This window comes from Triturus cristatus, chromosome 12 (assembly GCF_964204655.1).
Source record: "Triturus cristatus chromosome 12, aTriCri1.1, whole genome shotgun sequence".
In the NCBI taxonomy this organism is placed as follows: Eukaryota; Metazoa; Chordata; class Amphibia; order Caudata; family Salamandridae; genus Triturus; species Triturus cristatus.
Window position 1 is genome coordinate 216,995,124 of NC_140595.1, and position 20,551 is coordinate 217,015,674.

The following is a 20,551-nucleotide window of genomic DNA, read 5'->3' on the forward strand; positions in this document are numbered from 1 at the left end:
TCTCATGCACTGCACAAGCTCTTTCCCATGAGGCACCTCTCCTGCACTCTGTTTATGCAAATGAGCAAGCAGAGAGCTCAGGAATAAAACACCAAACTCATGTCCCCCAAAAAAGCAGCAGACAATTGCTGGATATTCCCCAACTTCTAATACTTTTCTTTTAAACAAATGATAAACAGCCTCACCTGTGGCAAGGCTTAAAAAAATTGAATAAACTCTTAAATGTTCCTCGCCACGGAAATGTTTAGTAAAAGGCGAAAGATTTTTTCGTTTTGAAGAGAAACCAGAATAAGTGACAATATAGCTCTCTAGGGTAAGTGGCGCCACATCAAAGACCCTGTCATTGCGAGGGTGAGGACCTGAAAGGTATTTTCAGGCTCTAAGAAAGAGGGCGAGAACCAGGCCGGTGGGCAAAACAGGCCAACATTTCAGAGTCTCTGCTCAAGGTACAAAAAGGTGGACTGTTCACATGTGTATGTCTGGGAATATGCAAATTTCTTTTGTACTCACCTCAGCTCATTAGGAGTTGTCGGGGCTGCTGGGGAAGGGGAACAGGAAATGTGAATCAGGCTTTTAGTTAAGTGGCACTGTAGGCCTTTTGTCCCCTAGCCATTTTACGCTTTCAACACCATCCCTCCAATCGATATGCTCAGAGCCACCACTGTGCTCTACACATAGCCATGCACCGTATGTGCCTTTTTCACACGTACTTTCATTAAACCTGAATATAGAAGCATATATCTGTCTAGGCTGGAGACACATGAAACAAGTCTGACGTGCCCCTTCAAGTCTACCTGAGAGGAAGCTGACTCAGGATTGGTGACCTCTCAGGGCACCTCTAAACGGGCACAAATAACGGGCAAGCCCTATGAAAAGCACAGCATGAGTCTTGGTCCCACCTTTAAAAAGGAGGGTGACCTCTGGGATCTGGCAGCAGGATCTTTGGGAGATAAGAAAATATACTGCCTGCGATCGTGAAGTTTCAAGTCAGTCAAGAAAAGCAATCTCATGCACTGCACAAGCTCTTTCCCATGAGGCACCTCTCCTGCACTCTGTTTATGCAAATGAGCAAGCAGAGAGCTCAGGAATAAAACACCAAACTCATGTCCCCCAAAAAAGCAGCAGACAATTGCTGGATATTCCCCAACTTGTAATGCTTTTCTTTTAAACAAATGATAAACAGCCTCACCTGTGGCAAGGCTTAAAAAAATTGAATAAACTCTTAAATGTTCCTCTCCACGGAAATCTTTAGTAAAAGGCGAAAGATTTTTTCGTTTTGAAGAGAAACCAGAGTAAGTGACAATATAGCTCTCTAGGGTAAGTGGCGGCACATCAAAGACCCTGTCATTGCGAGGGTGAGGACCTGAAAGGTATTTTCAGGCTCTAAGAAAGAGGGCGAGAACCAGGCCGGTGGGCAAAACAGGCCAACATTTCAAAGTCTCTGCTCAAGGTACAAAAAGGTGGACTGTTCACATGTGTATGTCTGGGAATATGCAAATTTCTTTTGTACTCACCTCAGCTCATTAGGAGTTGTCGGGGCTGCTGGGGAAGGGGAACAGGAAATGTGAATCAGGCTTTTAGTTAAGTGGCACTGTAGGCCTTTTGTCCCCTAGCCATTTTACGCTTTCAACACGCTCTACACATAGCCATGCACCGTATGTGCCTTTTTCACACGTACTTTCATTAAACCTGAATATAGAAGGATATATCTGTCTAGGCTGGAGACACGTGAAACAAGTCTGACGTGCCCCTTCAAGTCTACCTGAGAGGAAGCTGACTCAGGATTGGCGACCTCTCAGGGCACCTCTAACGGGCACAAATAACGGGCAAGCCCTATGAAAAGCACAGCATGAGTCTTGGTCCCACCTTTAAAAAGGAGGGTGACCTCTGGGATCTGGCAGCAGGATCTTTGGGAGATAAGAAAATATACTGCCTGCGATCGTGAAGTTTCAAGTCAGTCAAGAAAAGCAATCTCATGCACTGCACAAGCTCTTTCCCATGAGGCACCTCTCCTGCACTCTGTTTATGCAAATGAGCAAGCAGAGAGCTCAGGAATAAAACACCAAACTCATGTCCCTCAAAAAAGCAGCAGACAATTGCTGGATATTCCCCAACTTGTAATGCTTTTCTTTTAAACAAATGATAAACAGCCTCACCTGTGGCAAGGCTTAAAAAAATTGAATAAACTCTTAAATGTTCCTCTCCACGGAAATCTTTAGTAAAAGGCGAAAGATTTTTTCGTTTTGAAGAGAAACCAGAGTAAGTGACAATATAGCTCTCTAGGGTAAGTGGCGGCACATCAAAGACCCTGTCATTGCGAGGGTGAGGACCTGAAAGGTATTTTCAGGCTCTAAGAAAGAGGGCGAGAACCAGGCCGGTGGGCAAAACAGGCCAACATTTCAAAGTCTCTGCTCAAGGTACAAAAAGGTGGACTGTTCACATGTGTATGTCTGGGAATATGCAAATTTCTTTTGTACTCACCTCAGCTCATTAGGAGTTGTCGGGGCTGCTGGGGAAGGGGAACAGGAAATGTGAATCAGGCTTTTAGTTAAGTGGCACTGTAGGCCTTTTGTCCCCTAGCCATTTTACGCTTTCAACACCATCTCTCCAATCGATATGCTCAGAGCCACCACTGTGCTCTACACATAGCCATGCACCGTATGTGCCTTTTTCACACGTACTTTCATTAAACCTGAATATAGAAGGATATATCTGTCTAGGCTGGAGACACATGAAACAAGTCTGACGTGCCCCTTCAAGTCTACCTGAGAGGAAGCTGACTCAGGATTGGTGACCTCTCACGGGCACAAATAAGGGGCAAGCCCTATGAAAAGCACAGCATGAGTCTTGGTCCCACCTTTAAAAAGGAGGGTGACCTCTGGGATCTGGCAGCAGGATCTTTGGGAGATAAGAAAATATACTGCCTGCGATCGTGAAGTTTGAAGTCAGTCAAGAAAAGCAATCTCATGCACTGCACAAGCTCTTTCCCATGAGGCACCTCTCCTGCACTCTGTTTATGCAAATGAGCAAGCAGAGAGCTCAGGAATAAAACACCAAACTCATGTCCCCCAAAAAAGCAGCAGACAATTGCTGGATATTCCCCAACTTCTAATACTTTTCTTTTAAACAAATGATAAACAGCCTCACCTGTGGCAAGGCTTAAAAAAATTGAATAAACTCTTAAATGTTCCTCGCCACGGAAATCTTTAGTAAAAGGCGAAAGATTTTTTCGTTTTGAAGAGAAACCAGAATAAGTGACAATATAGCTCTCTAGGGTAAGTGGCGCCACATCAAAGACCCTGTCATTGCGAGGGTGAGGACCTGAAAGGTATTTTCAGGCTCTAAGAAAGAGGGCGAGAACCAGGCCGGTGGGCAAAACAGGCCAACATTTCAGAGTCTCTGCTCAAGGTACAAAAAGGTGGACTGTTCACATGTGTATGTCTGGGAATATGCAAATTTCTTTTGTACTCACCTCAGCTCATTAGGAGTTGTCGGGGCTGCTGGGGAAGGGGAACAGGAAATGTGAATCAGGCTTTTAGTTAAGTGGCACTGTAGGCCTTTTGTCCCCTAGCCATTTTACGCTTTCAACACCATCCCTCCAATCGATATGCTCAGAGCCACCACTGTGCTCTACACATAGCCATGCACCGTATGTGCCTTTTTCACACGTACTTTCATTAAACCTGAATATAGAAGGATATATCTGTCTAGGCTGGAGACACATGAAACAAGTCTGACGTGCCCCTTCAAGTCTACCTGAGAGGAAGCTGACTCAGGATTGGTGACCTCTCAGGGCACCTCTAAACGGACACAAATAACGGGCAAGCCCTATGAAAAGCACAGCATGAGTCTTGGTCCCACCTTTAAAAAGGAGGGTGACCTCTGGGATCTGGCAGCAGGATCTTTGGGAGATAAGAAAATATACTGCCTGCGATCGTGAAGTTTCAAGTCAGTCAAGAAAAGCAATCTCATGCACTGCACAAGCTCTTTCCCATGAGGCACCTCTCCTGCACTCTGTTTATGCAAATGAGCAAGCAGAGAGCTCAGGAATAAAACACCAAACTCATGTCCCCGAAAAAAGCAGCAGACAATTTCTGGATATTCCCCAACTTGTAATGCTTTTCTTTTAAACAAATGATAAACAGCCTCACCTGTGGCAAGGCTTAAAAAAATTGAATAAACTCTTAAATGTTCCTCTCCACGGAAATCTTTAGTAAAAGGCGAAAGATTTTTTCGTTTTGAAGAGAAACCAGAGTAAGTGACAATATAGCTCTCTAGGGTAAGTGGCGGCACATCAAAGACCCTGTCATTGCGAGGGTGAGGACCTGAAAGGTATTTTCAGGCTCTAAGAAAGAGGGCGAGAACCAGGCCGGTGGGCAAAACAGGCCAACATTTCAAAGTCTCTGCTCAAGGTACAAAAAGGTGGACTGTTCACATGTGTATGTCTGGGAATATGCAAATTTCTTTTGTACTCACCTCAGCTCATTAGGAGTTGTCGGGGCTGCTGGGGAAGGGGAACAGGAAATGTGAATCAGGCTTTTAGTTAAGTGGCACTGTAGGCCTTTTGTCCCCTAGCCATTTTACGCTTTCAACACGCTCTACACATAGCCATGCACCGTATGTGCCTTTTTCACACGTACTTTCATTAAACCTGAATATAGAAGGATATATCTGTCTAGGCTGGAGACACGTGAAACAAGTCTGACGTGCCCCTTCAAGTCTACCTGAGAGAAAGCTGACTCAGGATTGGCGACCTCTCAGGGCACCTCTAACGGGCACAAATAACGGGCAAGCCCTATGAAAAGCACAGCATGAGTCTTGGTCCCACCTTTAAAAAGGAGGGTGACCTCTGGGATCTGGCAGCAGGATCTTTGGGAGATAAGAAAATATACTGCCTGCGATCGTGAAGTTTCAAGTCAGTCAAGAAAAGCAATCTCATGCACTGCACAAGCTCTTTCCCATGAGGCACCTCTCCTGCACTCTGTTTATGCAAATGAGCAAGCAGAGAGCTCAGGAATAAAACACCAAACTCATGTCCCCCAAAAAAGCAGCAGACAATTGCTGGATATTCCCCAACTTGTAATGCTTTTCTTTTAAACAAATGATAAACAGCCTCACCTGTGGCAAGGCTTAAAAAAATTGAATAAACTCTTAAATGTTCCTCTCCACGGAAATCTTTAGTAAAAGGCGAAAGATTTTTTCGTTTTGAAGAGAAACCAGAGTAAGTGACAATATAGCTCTCTAGGGTAAGTGGCGGCACATCAAAGACCCTGTCATTGCGAGGGTGAGGACCTGAAAGGTATTTTCAGGCTCTAAGAAAGAGGGCGAGAACCAGGCCGGTGGGCAAAACAGGCCAACATTTCAAAGTCTCTGCTCAAGGTACAAAAAGGTGGACTGTTCACATGTGTATGTCTGGGAATATGCAAATTTCTTTTGTACTCACCTCAGCTCATTAGGAGTTGTCGGGGCTGCTGGGGAAGGGGAACAGGAAATGTGAATCAGGCTTTTAGTTAAGTGGCACTGTAGGCCTTTTGTCCCCTAGCCATTTTACGCTTTCAACACGCTCTACACATAGCCATGCACCGTATGTGCCTTTTTCACACGTACTTTCATTAAACCTGAATATAGAAGGATATATCTGTCTAGGCTGGAGACACGTGAAACAAGTCTGACGTGCCCCTTCAAGTCTACCTGAGAGGAAGCTGACTCAGGATTGGCGACCTCTCAGGGCACAAATAACGGGCACAAATAACGGGCAAGCCCTATGAAAAGCACAGCATGAGTCTTGGTCCCACCTTTAAAAAGGAGGGTGACCTCTGGGATCTGGCAGCAGGATCTTTGGGAGATAAGAAAATATACTGCCTGCGATCGTGAAGTTTCAAGTCAGTCAAGAAAAGCAATCTCATGCACTGCACAAGCTCTTTCCCATGAGGCACCTCTCCTGCACTCTGTTTATGCAAATGAGCAAGCAGAGAGCTCAGGAATAAAACACCAAACTCATGTCCCTCAAAAAAGCAGCAGACAATTGCTGGATATTCCCCAACTTGTAATGCTTTTCTTTTAAACAAATGATAAACAGCCTCACCTGTGGCAAGGCTTAAAAAAATTGAATAAACTCTTAAATGTTCCTCTCCACGGAAATCTTTAGTAAAAGGCGAAAGATTTTTTCGTTTTGAAGAGAAACCAGAGTAAGTGACAATATAGCTCTCTAGGGTAAGTGGCGGCACATCAAAGACCCTGTCATTGCGAGGGTGAGGACCTGAAAGGTATTTTCAGGCTCTAAGAAAGAGGGCGAGAACCAGGCCGGTGGGCAAAACAGGCCAACATTTCAAAGTCTCTGCTCAAGGTACAAAAAGGTGGACTGTTCACATGTGTATGTCTGGGAATATGCAAATTTCTTTTGTACTCACCTCAGCTCATTAGGAGTTGTCGGGCCTGCTGGGGAAGGGGAACAGGAAATGTGAATCAGGCTTTTAGTTAAGTGGCACTGTAGGCCTTTTGTCCCCTAGCCATTTTACGCTTTCAACACCATCTCTCCAATCGATATGCTCAGAGCCACCACTGTGCTCTACACATAGCCATGCACCGTATGTGCCTTTTTCACACGTACTTTCATTAAACCTGAATATAGAAGGATATATCTGTCTAGGCTGGAGACACATGAAACAAGTCTGACGTGCCCCTTCAAGTCTACCTGAGAGGAAGCTGACTCAGGATTGGTGACCTCTCACGGGCACAAATAAGGGGCAAGCCCTATGAAAAGCACAGCATGAGTCTTGGTCCCACCTTTAAAAAGGAGGGTGACCTCTGGGATCTGGCAGCAGGATCTTTGGGAGATAAGAAAATATACTGCCTGCGATCGTGAAGTTTGAAGTCAGTCAAGAAAAGCAATCTCATGCACTGCACAAGCTCTTTCCCATGAGGCACCTCTCCTGCACTCTGTTTATGCAAATGAGCAAGCAGAGAGCTCAGGAATAAAACACCAAACTCATGTCCCCCAAAAAAGCAGCAGACAATTGCTGGATATTCCCCAACTTCTAATACTTTTCTTTTAAACAAATGATAAACAGCCTCACCTGTGGCAAGGCTTAAAAAAATTGAATAAACTCTTAAATGTTCCTCGCCACGGAAATCTTTAGTAAAAGGCGAAAGATTTTTTCGTTTTGAAGAGAAACCAGAATAAGTGACAATATAGCTCTCTAGGGTAAGTGGCGCCACATCAAAGACCCTGTCATTGCGAGGGTGAGGACCTGAAAGGTATTTTCAGGCTCTAAGAAAGAGGGCGAGAACCAGGCCGGTGGGCAAAACAGGCCAACATTTCAGAGTCTCTGCTCAAGGTACAAAAAGGTGGACTGTTCACATGTGTATGTCTGGGAATATGCAAATTTCTTTTGTACTCACCTCAGCTCATTAGGAGTTGTCGGGGCTGCTGGGGAAGGGGAACAGGAAATGTGAATCAGGCTTTTAGTTAAGTGGCACTGTAGGCCTTTTGTCCCCTAGCCATTTTACGCTTTCAACACCATCCCTCCAATCGATATGCTCAGAGCCACCACTGTGCTCTACACATAGCCATGCACCGTATGTGCCTTTTTCACACGTACTTTCATTAAACCTGAATATAGAAGGATATATCTGTCTAGGCTGGAGACACGTGAAACAAGTCTGACGTGCCCCTTCAAGTCTACCTGAGAGGAAGCTGACTCAGGATTGGCGACCTCTCAGGGCACCTCTAAACGGACACAAATAACGGGCAAGCCCTATGAAAAGCACAGCATGAGTCTTGGTCCCACCTTTAAAAAGGAGGGTGACCTCTGGGATCTGGCAGCAGGATCTTTGGGAGATAAGAAAATATACTGCCTGCGATCGTGAAGTTTCAAGTCAGTCAAGAAAAGCAATCTCATGCACTGCACAAGCTCTTTCCCATGAGGCACCTCTCCTGCACTCTGTTTATGCAAATGAGCAAGCAGAGAGCTCAGGAATAAAACACCAAACTCATGTCCCCCAAAAAAGCAGCAGACAATTGCTGGATATTCCCCAACTTGTAATGCTTTTCTTTTAAACAAATGATAAACAGCCTCACCTGTGGCAAGGCTTAAAAAAATTGAATAAACTCTTAAATGTTCCTCTCCACGGAAATCTTTAGTAAAAGGCGAAAGATTTTTTCGTTTTGAAGAGAAACCAGAGTAAGTGACAATATAGCTCTCTAGGGTAAGTGGCGGCACATCAAAGACCCTGTCATTGCGAGGGTGAGGACCTGAAAGGTATTTTCAGGCTCTAAGAAAGAGGGCGAGAACCAGGCCGGTGGGCAAAACAGGCCAACATTTCAAAGTCTCTGCTCAAGGTACAAAAAGGTGGACTGTTCACATGTGTATGTCTGGGAATATGCAAATTTCTTTTGTACTCACCTCAGCTCATTAGGAGTTGTCGGGGCTGCTGGGGAAGGGGAACAGGAAATGTGAAACAGGCTTTTAGTTAAGTGGCACTGTAGGCCTTTTGTCCCCTAGCCATTTTACACTTTCAACACGCTCTACACATAGCCATGCACCGTATGTGCCTTTTTCACACGTACTTTCATTAAACCTGAATATAGAAGGATATATCTGTCTAGGCTGGAGACACGTGAAACAAGTCTGACGTGCCCCTTCAAGTCTACCTGAGAGGAAGCTGACTCAGGATTGGCGACCTCTCAGGGCACCTCTAACGGGCACAAATAACGGGCAAGCCCTATGAAAAGCACAGCATGAGTCTTGGTCCCACCTTTAAAAAGGAGGGTGACCTCTGGGGTCTGGCAGCAGGATCTTTGGGAGATAAAAAAATATACTGCCTGCGATCGTGAAGTTTCAAGTCAGTCAAGAAAAGCAATCTCATGCACTGCACAAGCTCTTTCCCATGAGGCACCTCTCCTGCACTCTGTTTATGCAAATGAGCAAGCAGAGAGCTCAGGAATAAAACACCAAACTCATGTCCCTCAAAAAAGCAGCAGACAATTGCTGGATATTCCCCAACTTGTAATGCTTTTCTTTTAAACAAATGATAAACAGCCTCACCTGTGGCAAGGCTTAAAAAAATTGAATAAACTCTTAAATGTTCCTCTCCACGGAAATCTTTAGTAAAAGGCGAAAGATTTTTTCGTTTTGAAGAGAAACCAGAGTAAGTGACAATATAGCTCTCTAGGGTAAGTGGCGGCACATCAAAGACCCTGTCATTGCGAGGGTGAGGACCTGAAAGGTATTTTCAGGCTCTAAGAAAGAGGGCGAGAACCAGGCCGGTGGGCAAAACAGGCCAACATTTCAAAGTCTCTGCTCAAGGTACAAAAAGGTGGACTGTTCACATGTGTATGTCTGGGAATATGCAAATTTCTTTTGTACTCACCTCAGCTCATTAGGAGTTGTCGGGGCTGCTGGGGAAGGGGAACAGGAAATGTGAATCAGGCTTTTAGTTAAGTGGCACTGTAGGCCTTTTGTCCCCTAGCCATTTTACGCTTTCAACACCATCTCTCCAATCGATATGCTCAGAGCCACCACTGTGCTCTACACATAGCCATGCACCGTATGTGCCTTTTTCACACGTACTTTCATTAAACCTGAATATAGAAGGATATATCTGTCTAGGCTGGAGACACATGAAACAAGTCTGACGTGCCCCTTCAAGTCTACCTGAGAGGAAGCTGACTCAGGATTGGTGACCTCTCACGGGCACAAATAAGGGGCAAGCCCTATGAAAAGCACAGCATGAGTCTTGGTCCCACCTTTAAAAAGGAGGGTGACCTCTGGGATCTGGCAGCAGGATCTTTGGGAGATAAGAAAATATACTGCCTGCGATCGTGAAGTTTGAAGTCAGTCAAGAAAAGCAATCTCATGCACTGCACAAGCTCTTTCCCATGAGGCACCTCTCCTGCACTCTGTTTATGCAAATGAGCAAGCAGAGAGCTCAGGAATAAAACACCAAACTCATGTCCCCCAAAAAAGCAGCAGACAATTGCTGGATATTCCCCAACTTCTAATACTTTTCTTTTAAACAAATGATAAACAGCCTCACCTGTGGCAAGGCTTAAAAAAATTGAATAAACTCTTAAATGTTCCTCGCCACGGAAATCTTTAGTAAAAGGCGAAAGATTTTTTCGTTTTGAAGAGAAACCAGAATAAGTGACAATATAGCTCTCTAGGGTAAGTGGCGCCACATCAAAGACCCTGTCATTGCGAGGGTGAGGACCTGAAAGGTATTTTCAGGCTCTAAGAAAGAGGGCGAGAACCAGGCCGGTGGGCAAAACAGGCCAACATTTCAGAGTCTCTGCTCAAGGTACAAAAAGGTGGACTGTTCACATGTGTATGTCTGGGAATATGCAAATTTCTTTTGTACTCACCTCAGCTCATTAGGAGTTGTCGGGGCTGCTGGGGAAGGGGAACAGGAAATGTGAATCAGGCTTTTAGTTAAGTGGCACTGTAGGCCTTTTGTCCCCTAGCCATTTTACGCTTTCAACACCATCCCTCCAATCGATATGCTCAGAGCCACCACTGTGCTCTACACATAGCCATGCACCGTATGTGCCTTTTTCACACGTACTTTCATTAAACCTGAATATAGAAGGATATATCTGTCTAGGCTGGAGACACGTGAAACAAGTCTGACGTGCCCCTTCAAGTCTACCTGAGAGGAAGCTGACTCAGGATTGGCGACCTCTCAGGGCACCTCTAAACGGACACAAATAACGGGCAAGCCCTATGAAAAGCACAGCATGAGTCTTGGTCCCACCTTTAAAAAGGAGGGTGACCTCTGGGATCTGGCAGCAGGATCTTTGGGAGATAAGAAAATATACTGCCTGCGATCGTGAAGTTTCAAGTCAGTCAAGAAAAGCAATCTCATGCACTGCACAAGCTCTTTCCCATGAGGCACCTCTCCTGCACTCTGTTTATGCAAATGAGCAAGCAGAGAGCTCAGGAATAAAACACCAAACTCATGTCCCCCAAAAAAGCAGCAGACAATTGCTGGATATTCCCCAACTTGTAATGCTTTTCTTTTAAACAAATGATAAACAGCCTCACCTGTGGCAAGGCTTAAAAAAATTGAATAAACTCTTAAATGTTCCTCTCCACGGAAATCTTTAGTAAAAGGCGAAAGATTTTTTCGTTTTGAAGAGAAACCAGAGTAAGTGACAATATAGCTCTCTAGGGTAAGTGGCGGCACATCAAAGACCCTGTCATTGCGAGGGTGAGGACCTGAAAGGTATTTTCAGGCTCTAAGAAAGAGGGCGAGAACCAGGCCGGTGGGCAAAACAGGCCAACATTTCAAAGTCTCTGCTCAAGGTACAAAAAGGTGGACTGTTCACATGTGTATGTCTGGGAATATGCAAATTTCTTTTGTACTCACCTCAGCTCATTAGGAGTTGTCGGGGCTGCTGGGGAAGGGGAACAGGAAATGTGAAACAGGCTTTTAGTTAAGTGGCACTGTAGGCCTTTTGTCCCCTAGCCATTTTACACTTTCAACACGCTCTACACATAGCCATGCACCGTATGTGCCTTTTTCACACGTACTTTCATTAAACCTGAATATAGAAGGATATATCTGTCTAGGCTGGAGACACGTGAAACAAGTCTGACGTGCCCCTTCAAGTCTACCTGAGAGGAAGCTGACTCAGGATTGGCGACCTCTCAGGGCACCTCTAAACGGGCACAAATAACGGGCAAGCCCTATGAAAAGCACAGCATGAGTCTTGGTCCCACCTTTAAAAAGGAGGGTGACCTCTGGGGTCTGGCAGCAGGATCTTTGGGAGATAAAAAAATATACTGCCTGCGATCGTGAAGTTTCAAGTCAGTCAAGAAAAGCAATCTCATGCACTGCACAAGCTCTTTCCCATGAGGCACCTCTCCTGCACTCTGTTTATGCAAATGAGCAAGCAGAGAGCTCAGGAATAAAACACCAAACTCATGTCCCTCAAAAAAGCAGCAGACAATTGCTGGATATTCCCCAACTTGTAATGCTTTTCTTTTAAACAAATGATAAACAGCCTCACCTGTGGCAAGGCTTAAAAAAATTGAATAAACTCTTAAATGTTCCTCTCCACGGAAATCTTTAGTAAAAGGCGAAAGATTTTTTCGTTTTGAAGAGAAACCAGAGTAAGTGACAATATAGCTCTCTAGGGTAAGTGGCGGCACATCAAAGACCCTGTCATTGCGAGGGTGAGGACCTGAAAGGTATTTTCAGGCTCTAAGAAAGAGGGCGAGAACCAGGCCGGTGGGCAAAACAGGCCAACATTTCAAAGTCTCTGCTCAAGGTACAAAAAGGTGGACTGTTCACATGTGTATGTCTGGGAATATGCAAATTTCTTTTGTACTCACCTCAGCTCATTAGGAGTTGTCGGGGCTGCTGGGGAAGGGGAACAGGAAATGTGAATCAGGCTTTTAGTTAAGTGGCACTGTAGGCCTTTTGTCCCCTAGCCATTTTACGCTTTCAACACCATCTCTCCAATCGATATGCTCAGAGCCACCACTGTGCTCTACACATAGCCATGCACCGTATGTGCCTTTTTCACACGTACTTTCATTAAACCTGAATATAGAAGGATATATCTGTCTAGGCTGGAGACACATGAAACAAGTCTGACGTGCCCCTTCAAGTCTACCTGAGAGGAAGCTGACTCAGGATTGGTGACCTCTCACGGGCACAAATAACGGGCAAGCCCTATGAAAAGCACAGCATGAGTCTTGGTCCCACCTTTAAAAAGGAGGGTGACCTCTGGGATCTGGCAGCAGGATCTTTGGGAGATAAGAAAATATACTGCCTGCAATCGTGAAGTTTCAAGTCAGTCAAGAAAAGCAATCTCATGCACTGCACAAGCTCTTTCCCATGAGGCACCTCTCCTGCACTCTGTTTATGCAAATGAGCAAGCAGAGAGCTCAGGAATAAAACACCAAACTCATGTCCCCCAAAAAAGCAGCAGACAATTGCTGGATATTCCCCAACTTGTAATGCTTTTCTTTTAAACAAATGATAAACAGCCTCACCTGTGGCAAGGCTTAAAAAAATTGAATAAACTCTTAAATGTTCCTCTCCACGGAAATCTTTAGTAAAAGGCGAAAGATTTTTTCGTTTTGAAGAGAAACCAGAGTAAGTGACAATATAGCTCTCTAGGGTAAGTGGCGGCACATCAAAGACCCTGTCATTGCGAGGGTGAGGACCTGAAAGGTATTTTCAGGCTCTAAGAAAGAGGGCGAGAACCAGGCCGGTGGGCAAAACAGGCCAACATTTCAAAGTCTCTGCTCAAGGTACAAAAAGGTGGACTGTTCACATGTGTATGTCTGGGAATATGCAAATTTCTTTTGTACTCACCTCAGCTCATTAGGAGTTGTCGGGGCTGCTGGGGAAGGGGAACAGGAAATGTGAATCAGGCTTTTAGTTAAGTGGCACTGTAGGCCTTTTGTCCCCTAGCCATTTTACGCTTTCAACACCATCTCTCCAATCGATATGCTCAGAGCCACCACTGTGCTCTACACATAGCCATGCACCGTATGTGCCTTTTTCACACGTACTTTCATTAAACCTGAATATAGAAGGATATATCTGTCTAGGCTGGAGACACATGAAACAAGTCTGACGTGCCCCTTCAAGTCTACCTGAGAGGAAGCTGACTCAGGATTGGTGACCTCTCACGGGCACAAATAACGGGCAAGCCCTATGAAAAGCACAGCATGAGTCTTGGTCCCACCTTTAAAAAGGAGGGTGACCTCTGGGATCTGGCAGCAGGATCTTTGGGAGATAAGAAAATATACTGCCTGCAATCGTGAAGTTTCAAGTCAGTCAAGAAAAGCAATCTCATGCACTGCACAAGCTCTTTCCCATGAGGCACCTCTCCTGCACTCTGTTTATGCAAATGAGCAAGCAGAGAGCTCAGGAATAAAACACCAAACTCATGTCCCCCAAAAAAGCAGCAGACAATTGCTGGATATTCCCCAACTTGTAATGCTTTTCTTTTAAACAAATGATAAACAGCCTCACCTGTGGCAAGGATTAAAAAAATTGAATAAACTCTTAAATGTTCCTCTCCACGGAAATCTTTAGTAAAAGGCGAAAGATTTTTTCGTTTTGAAGAGAAACCAGAGTAAGTGACAATATAGCTCTCTAGGGTAAGTGGCGGCACATCAAAGACCCTGTCATTGCGAGGGTGAGGACCTGAAAGGTATTTTCAGGCTCTAAGAAAGAGGGCGAGAACCAGGCCGGTGGGCAAAACAGGCCAACATTTCAAAGTCTCTGCTCAAGGTACAAAAAGGTGGACTGTTCACATGTGTATGTCTGGGAATATGCAAATTTCTTTTGTACTCACCTCAGCTCATTAGGAGTTGTCGGGGCTGCTGGGGAAGGGGAACAGGAAATGTGAATCAGGCTTTTAGTTAAGTGGCACTGTAGGCCTTTTGTCCCCTAGCCATTTTACGCTTTCAACACCATCCCTCCAATCGATATGCTCAGAGCCACCACTGTGCTCTACACATAGCCATGCACCGTATGTGCCTTTTTCACACGTACTTTCATTAAACCTGAATATAGAAGGATATATCTGTCTAGGCTGGAGACACGTGAAACAAGTCTGACGTGCCCCTTCAAGTCTACCTGAGAGGAAGCTGACTCAGGATTGGCGACCTCTCAGGGCACCTCTAACAGGCACAAATAACGGGCAAGCCCTATGAAAAGCACAGCATGAGTCTTGGTCCCACCTTTAAAAAGGAGGGTGACCTCTGGGATCTGGCAGCAGGATCTTTGGGAGATAAGAAAATATACTGCCTGCGATCGTGAAGTTTCAAGTCAGTCAAGAAAAGCAATCTCATGCACTGCACAAGCTCTTTCCCATGAGGCACCTCTCCTGCACTCTGTTTATGCAAATGAGCAAGCAGAGAGCTCAGGAATAAAACACCAAACTCATGTCCCCCAAAAAAGCAGCAGACAATTGCTGGATATTCCCCAACTTGTAATGCTTTTCTTTTAAACAAATGATAAACAGCCTCACCTGTGGCAAGGCTTAAAAAAATTGAATAAACTCTTAAATGTTCCTCTCCACGGAAATCTTTAGTAAAAGGCGAAAGATTTTTTCGTTTTGAAGAGAAACCAGAGTAAGTGACAATATAGCTCTCTAGGGTAAGTGGCGGCACATCAAAGACCCTGTCATTGCGAGGGTGAGGACCTGAAAGGTATTTTCAGGCTCTAAGAAAGAGGGCGAGAACCAGGCCGGTGGGCAAAACAGGCCAACATTTCAAAGTCTCTGCTCAAGGTACAAAAAGGTGGACTGTTCACATGTGTATGTCTGGGAATATGCAAATTTCTTTTGTACTCACCTCAGCTCATTAGGAGTTGTCGGGGCTGCTGGGGAAGGGGAACAGGAAATGTGAATCAGGCTTTTAGTTAAGTGGCACTGTAGGCCTTTTGTCCCCTAGCCATTTTACGCTTTCAACACGCTCTACACATAGCCATGCACCGTATGTGCCTTTTTCACACGTACTTTCATTAAACCTGAATATAGAAGGATATATCTGTCTAGGCTGGAGACACGTGAAACAAGTCTGACGTGCCCCTTCAAGTCTACCTGAGAGGAAGCTGACTCAGGATTGGCGACCTCAACGGGCACCTCTAACGGGCAAGCCCTATGAAAAGCACAGCATGAGTCTTGGTCCCACCTTTAAAAAGGAGGGTGACCTCTGGGATCTGGCAGCAGGATCTTTGGGAGATAAGAAAATATACTGCCTGCGATCGTGAAGTTTCAAGTCAGTCAAGAAAAGCAATCTCATGCACTGCACAAGCTCTTTCCCATGAGGCACCTCTCCTGCACTCTGTTTATGCAAATGAGCAAGCAGAGAGCTCAGGAATAAAACACCAAACTCATGTCCCCCAAAAAAGCAACAGACAATTGCTGGATATTCCCCAACTTGTAATGCTTTTCTTTTAAACAAATGATAAACAGCCTCACCTGTGGCAAGGCTTAAAAAAATTGAATAAACTCTTAAATGTTCCTCTCCACGGAAATCTTTAGTAAAAGGCGAAATATTTTTTCGTTTTGAAGAGAAACCAGAGTAAGTGACAATATAGCTCTCTAGGGTAAGTGGCGGCACATCAAAGACCCTGTCATTGCGAGGGTGAGGACCTGAAAGGTATTTTCAGGCTCTAAGAAAGAGGGCGAGAACCAGGCCGGTGGGCAAAACAGGCCAACATTTCAAAGTCTCTGCTCAAGGTACAAAAAGGTGGACTGTTCACATGTGTATGTCTGGGAATATGCAAATTTCTTTTGTACTCACCTCAGCTCATTAGGAGTTGTCGGGGCTGCTGGGGAAGGGGAACAGGAAATGTGAATCAGGCTTTTAGTTAAGTGGCACTGTAGGCCTTTTGTCCCCTAGCCATTTTACGCTTTCAACACGCTCTACACATAGCCATGCACCGTATGTGCCTTTTTCACACGTACTTTCATTAAACCTGAATATAGAAGGATATATCTGTCTAGGCTGGAGACACGTGAAACAAGTCTGACGTGCCCCTTCAAGTCTACCTGAGAGAAAGCTGACTCAGGATTGGCGACCTCAACGGGCACAAATAACGGGCAAGCCCTATGAAAAGCACAGCATGAGTCTTGGTCCCACCTTTAAAAAGGAGGGTGACCTCTGGGATCTGGCAGCAGGATCTTTGGGAGATAAGAAAATATACTGCCTGCGATCGTGAAGTTTCAAGTCAGTCAAGAAAAGCAATCTCATGCACTGCACAAGCTCTTTCCCATGAGGCACCTCTCCTGCACTCTGTTTATGCAAATGAGCAAGCAGAGAGCTCAGGAATAAAACACCAAACTCATGTCCCCCAAAAAAGCAGCAGACAATTGCTGGATATTCCCCAACTTGTAATGCTTTTCTTTTAAACAAATGATAAACAGCCTCACCTGTGGCAAGGCTTAAAAAAATTGAATAAACTCTTAAATGTTCCTCTCCACGGAAATCTTTAGTAAAAGGCGAAAGATTTTTTCGTTTTGAAGAGAAACCAGAGTAAGTGACAATATAGCTCTCTAGGGTAAGTGGCGGCACATCAAAGACCCTGTCATTGCGAGGGTGAGGACCTGAAAGGTATTTTCAGGCTCTAAGAAAGAGGGCGAGAACCAGGCCGGTGGGCAAAACAGGCCAACATTTCAAAGTCTCTGCTCAAGGTACAAAAAGGTGGACTGTTCACATGTGTATGTCTGGGAATATGCAAATTTCTTTTGTACTCACCTCAGCTCATTAGGAGTTGTCGGGGCTGCTGGGGAAGGGGAACAGGAAATGTGAATCAGGCTTTTAGTTAAGTGGCACTGTAGGCCTTTTGTCCCCTAGCCATTTTACGCTTTCAACACCATCCCTCCAATCGATATGCTCAGAGCCACCACTGTGCTCTACACATAGCCATGCACCGTATGTGCCTTTTTCACACGTACTTTCATTAAACCTGAATATAGAAGGATATATCTGTCTAGGCTGGAGACACATGAAACAAGTCTGACGTGCCCCTTCAAGTCTACCTGAGAGGAAGCTGACTCAGGATTGGTGACCTCTCAGGGCACCTCTAAACGGACACAAATAACGGGCAAGCCCTATGAAAAGCACAGCATGAGTCTTGGTCCCACCTTTAAAAAGGAGGGTGACCTCTGGGATCTGGCAGCAGGATCTTTGGGAGATAAGAAAATATACTGCCTGCGATCGTGAAGTTTCAAGTCAGTCAAGAAAAGCAATCTCATGCACTGCACAAGCTCTTTCCCATGAGGCACCTCTCCTGCACTCTGTTTATGCAAATGAGCAAGCAGAGAGCTCAGGAATAAAACACCAAACTCATGTCCCCCAAAAAAGCAGCAGACAATTTCTGGATATTCCCCAACTTGTAATGCTTTTCTTTTAAACAAATGATAAACAACCTCACCTGTGGCAAGGCTTAAAAAAATTGAATAAACTCTTAAATGTTCCTCTCCACGGAAATCTTTAGTAAAAGGCGAAAGATTTTTTCGTTTTGAAGAGAAACCAGAGTAAGTGACAATATAGCTCTCTAGGGTAAGTGGCGGCACATCAAAGACCCTGTCATTGCGAGGGTGAGGACCTGAAAGGTATTTTCAGGCTCTAAGAAAGAGGGCGAGAACCAGGCCGGTGGGCAAAACAGGCCAACATTTCAAAGTCTCTGCTCAAGGTACAAAAAGGTGGACTGTTCACATGTGTATGTCTGGGAATATGCAAATTTCTTTTGTACTCACCTCAGCTCATTAGGAGTTGTCGGGGCTGCTGGGGAAGGGGAACAGGAAATGTGAATCAGGCTTTTAGTTAAGTGGCACTGTAGGCCTTTTGTCCCCTAGCCATTTTACGCTTTCAACACGCTCTACACATAGCCATGCACCGTATGTGCCTTTTTCACACGTACTTTCATTAAACCTGAATATAGAAGGATATATCTGTCTAGGCTGGAGACACGTGAAACAAGTCTGACGTGCCCCTTCAAGTCTACCTGAGAGGAAGCTGACTCAGGATTGGCGACCTCTCAGGGCACCTCTAACGGGCACAAATAACGGGCAAGCCCTATGAAAAGCACAGCATGAGTCTTGGTCCCACCTTTAAAAAGGAGGGTGACCTCTGGGATCTGGCAGCAGGATCTTTGGGAGATAAGAAAATATACTGCCTGCGATCGTGAAGTTTCAAGTCAGTCAAGAAAAGCAATCTCATGCACTGCACAAGCTCTTTCCCATGAGGCACCTCTCCTGCACTCTGTTTATGCAAATGAGCAAGCAGAGAGCTCAGGAATAAAACACCAAACTCATGTCCCTCAAAAAAGCAGCAGACAATTGCTGGATATTCCCCAACTTGTAATGCTTTTCTTTTAAACAAATGATAAACAGCCTCACCTGTGGCAAGGCTTAAAAAAATTGAATAAACTCTTAAATGTTCCTCTCCACGGAAATCTTTAGTAAAAGGCGAAAGATTTTATCGTTTTGAAGAGAAACCAGAGTAAGTGACAATATAGCTCTCTAGGGTAAGTGGCGGCACATCAAAGACCCTGTCATTGCGAGGGTGAGGACCTGAAAGGTATTTTCAGGCTCTAAGAAAGAGGGCGAGAACCAGGCCGGTGGGCAAAACAGGCCAACATTTCAAAGTCTCTGCTCAAGGTACAAAAAGGTGGACTGTTCACATGTGTATGTCTGGGAATATGCAAATTTCTTTTGTACTCACCTCAGCTCATTAGGAGTTGTCGGGCCTGCTGGGGAAGGGGAACAGGAAATGTGAATCAGGCTTTTAGTTAAGTGGCACTGTAGGCCTTTTGTCCCCTAGCCATTTTACGCTTTCAACACCATCTCTCCAATCGATATGCTCAGAGCCACCACTGTGCTCTACACATAGCCATGCACCGTATGTGCCTTTTTCACACGTACTTTCATTAAACCTGAATATAGAAGGATATATCTGTCTAGGCTGGAGACACATGAAACAAGTCTGACGTGCCCCTTCAAGTCTACCTGAGAGGAAGCTGACTCAGGATTGGTGACCTCTCACGGGCACAAATAAGGGGCAAGCCCTATGAAAAGCACAGCATGAGTCTTGGTCCCACCTTTAAAAAGGAGGGTGACCTCTGGGATCTGGCAGCAGGATCTTTGGGAGATAAGAAAATATACTGCCTGCGATCGTGAAGTTTGAAGTCAGTCAAGAAAAGCAATCTCATGCACTGCACAAGCTCTTTCCCATGAGGCACCTCTCCTGCACTCTGTTTATGCAAATGAGCAAGCAGAGAGCTCAGGAATAAAACACCAAACTCATGTCCCCCAAAAAAGCAGCAGACAATTGCTGGATATTCCCCAACTTCTAATACTTTTCTTTTAAACAAATGATAAACAGCCTCACCTGTGGCAAGGCTTAAAAAAATTGAATAAACTCTTAAATGTTCCTCGCCACGGAAATCTTTAGTAAAAGGCGAAAGATTTTTTCGTTTTGAAGAGAAACCAGAATAAGTGACAATATAGCTCTCTAGGGTAAGTGGCGCCACATCAAAGACCCTGTCATTGCGAGGGTGAGGACCTGAAAGGTATTTTCAGGCTCTAAGAAAGAGGGCGAGAACCAGGCCGGTGGGCAAAACAGGCCAACATTTCAGAGTCTCTGCTCAAGGTACAAAAAGGTGGACTGTTCACATGTGTATGTCTGGGAATATGCAAATTTCTTTTGTACTCACCTCAGCTCATTAGGAGTTGTCGGGGCTGCTGGGGAAGGGGAACAGGAAATGTGAATCAGGCTTTTAGTTAAGTGGCACTGTAGGCCTTTTGTCCCCTAGCCATTTTACGCTTTCAACACCATCCCTCCAATCGATATGCTCAGAGCCACCACTGTGCTCTACACATAGCCATGCACCGTATGTGCCTTTTTCACACGTACTTTCATTAAACCTGAATATAGAAGGATATATCTGTCTAGGCTGGAGACACGTGAAACAAGTCTGACGTGCCCCTTCAAGTCTACCTGAGAGGAAGCTGACTCAGGATTGGCGACCTCTCAGGGCACCTCTAAACGGACACAAATAACGGGCAAGCCCTATG

At 45.1% G+C, this 20,551-nt stretch overlaps 21 non-coding genes across 21 annotated transcripts; all 21 read right to left on the reverse strand.

Moving 5' to 3' along the window:
• Positions 1-177: 177 nt before the first annotated feature.
• On the reverse strand, positions 178-292 carry LOC146773505 (U5 spliceosomal RNA). The gene has a single exon (XR_014974814.1). It is a non-coding gene; the product is annotated as a U5 spliceosomal RNA (small nuclear RNA).
• An 889-nt stretch (positions 293-1,181) lies between these two features.
• LOC146773506 (U5 spliceosomal RNA) lies at positions 1,182-1,296 on the reverse strand. The gene has a single exon (XR_014974946.1). It is a non-coding gene; the product is annotated as a U5 spliceosomal RNA (small nuclear RNA).
• Positions 1,297-2,148: 852 nt separating this feature from the next.
• On the reverse strand, positions 2,149-2,263 carry LOC146773507 (U5 spliceosomal RNA). Its single transcript, XR_014974947.1, has one exon. It is a non-coding gene; the product is annotated as a U5 spliceosomal RNA (small nuclear RNA).
• Positions 2,264-3,139: 876 nt separating this feature from the next.
• On the reverse strand, positions 3,140-3,254 carry LOC146773508 (U5 spliceosomal RNA). Its single transcript, XR_014974565.1, has one exon. It is a non-coding gene; the product is annotated as a U5 spliceosomal RNA (small nuclear RNA).
• Positions 3,255-4,143: 889 nt separating this feature from the next.
• Positions 4,144-4,258, reverse strand: LOC146773509 (U5 spliceosomal RNA). Its single transcript, XR_014974948.1, has one exon. It is a non-coding gene; the product is annotated as a U5 spliceosomal RNA (small nuclear RNA).
• An 852-nt stretch (positions 4,259-5,110) lies between these two features.
• Positions 5,111-5,225, reverse strand: LOC146773510 (U5 spliceosomal RNA). The gene has a single exon (XR_014974949.1). It is a non-coding gene; the product is annotated as a U5 spliceosomal RNA (small nuclear RNA).
• Positions 5,226-6,077: 852 nt separating this feature from the next.
• Positions 6,078-6,192, reverse strand: LOC146773511 (U5 spliceosomal RNA). Its single transcript, XR_014974950.1, has one exon. It is a non-coding gene; the product is annotated as a U5 spliceosomal RNA (small nuclear RNA).
• Positions 6,193-7,068: 876 nt separating this feature from the next.
• Positions 7,069-7,183, reverse strand: LOC146773512 (U5 spliceosomal RNA). The gene has a single exon (XR_014974566.1). It is a non-coding gene; the product is annotated as a U5 spliceosomal RNA (small nuclear RNA).
• An 889-nt stretch (positions 7,184-8,072) lies between these two features.
• On the reverse strand, positions 8,073-8,187 carry LOC146773513 (U5 spliceosomal RNA). Its single transcript, XR_014974951.1, has one exon. It is a non-coding gene; the product is annotated as a U5 spliceosomal RNA (small nuclear RNA).
• Positions 8,188-9,039: 852 nt separating this feature from the next.
• On the reverse strand, positions 9,040-9,154 carry LOC146773514 (U5 spliceosomal RNA). The gene has a single exon (XR_014974952.1). It is a non-coding gene; the product is annotated as a U5 spliceosomal RNA (small nuclear RNA).
• Positions 9,155-10,030: 876 nt separating this feature from the next.
• On the reverse strand, positions 10,031-10,145 carry LOC146773515 (U5 spliceosomal RNA). The gene has a single exon (XR_014974567.1). It is a non-coding gene; the product is annotated as a U5 spliceosomal RNA (small nuclear RNA).
• Positions 10,146-11,034: 889 nt separating this feature from the next.
• On the reverse strand, positions 11,035-11,149 carry LOC146773516 (U5 spliceosomal RNA). The gene has a single exon (XR_014974953.1). It is a non-coding gene; the product is annotated as a U5 spliceosomal RNA (small nuclear RNA).
• An 853-nt stretch (positions 11,150-12,002) lies between these two features.
• Positions 12,003-12,117, reverse strand: LOC146773517 (U5 spliceosomal RNA). The gene has a single exon (XR_014974954.1). It is a non-coding gene; the product is annotated as a U5 spliceosomal RNA (small nuclear RNA).
• An 876-nt stretch (positions 12,118-12,993) lies between these two features.
• Positions 12,994-13,108, reverse strand: LOC146773518 (U5 spliceosomal RNA). The gene has a single exon (XR_014974955.1). It is a non-coding gene; the product is annotated as a U5 spliceosomal RNA (small nuclear RNA).
• Positions 13,109-13,984: 876 nt separating this feature from the next.
• LOC146773519 (U5 spliceosomal RNA) lies at positions 13,985-14,099 on the reverse strand. The gene has a single exon (XR_014973953.1). It is a non-coding gene; the product is annotated as a U5 spliceosomal RNA (small nuclear RNA).
• An 888-nt stretch (positions 14,100-14,987) lies between these two features.
• On the reverse strand, positions 14,988-15,102 carry LOC146773520 (U5 spliceosomal RNA). The gene has a single exon (XR_014974956.1). It is a non-coding gene; the product is annotated as a U5 spliceosomal RNA (small nuclear RNA).
• Positions 15,103-15,941: 839 nt separating this feature from the next.
• Positions 15,942-16,056, reverse strand: LOC146773521 (U5 spliceosomal RNA). The gene has a single exon (XR_014974478.1). It is a non-coding gene; the product is annotated as a U5 spliceosomal RNA (small nuclear RNA).
• An 839-nt stretch (positions 16,057-16,895) lies between these two features.
• On the reverse strand, positions 16,896-17,010 carry LOC146773522 (U5 spliceosomal RNA). The gene has a single exon (XR_014974957.1). It is a non-coding gene; the product is annotated as a U5 spliceosomal RNA (small nuclear RNA).
• An 889-nt stretch (positions 17,011-17,899) lies between these two features.
• Positions 17,900-18,014, reverse strand: LOC146773523 (U5 spliceosomal RNA). Its single transcript, XR_014973755.1, has one exon. It is a non-coding gene; the product is annotated as a U5 spliceosomal RNA (small nuclear RNA).
• Positions 18,015-18,866: 852 nt separating this feature from the next.
• LOC146773524 (U5 spliceosomal RNA) lies at positions 18,867-18,981 on the reverse strand. The gene has a single exon (XR_014973947.1). It is a non-coding gene; the product is annotated as a U5 spliceosomal RNA (small nuclear RNA).
• An 876-nt stretch (positions 18,982-19,857) lies between these two features.
• Positions 19,858-19,972, reverse strand: LOC146773525 (U5 spliceosomal RNA). Its single transcript, XR_014974569.1, has one exon. It is a non-coding gene; the product is annotated as a U5 spliceosomal RNA (small nuclear RNA).
• Positions 19,973-20,551: the final 579 nt, after the last annotated feature.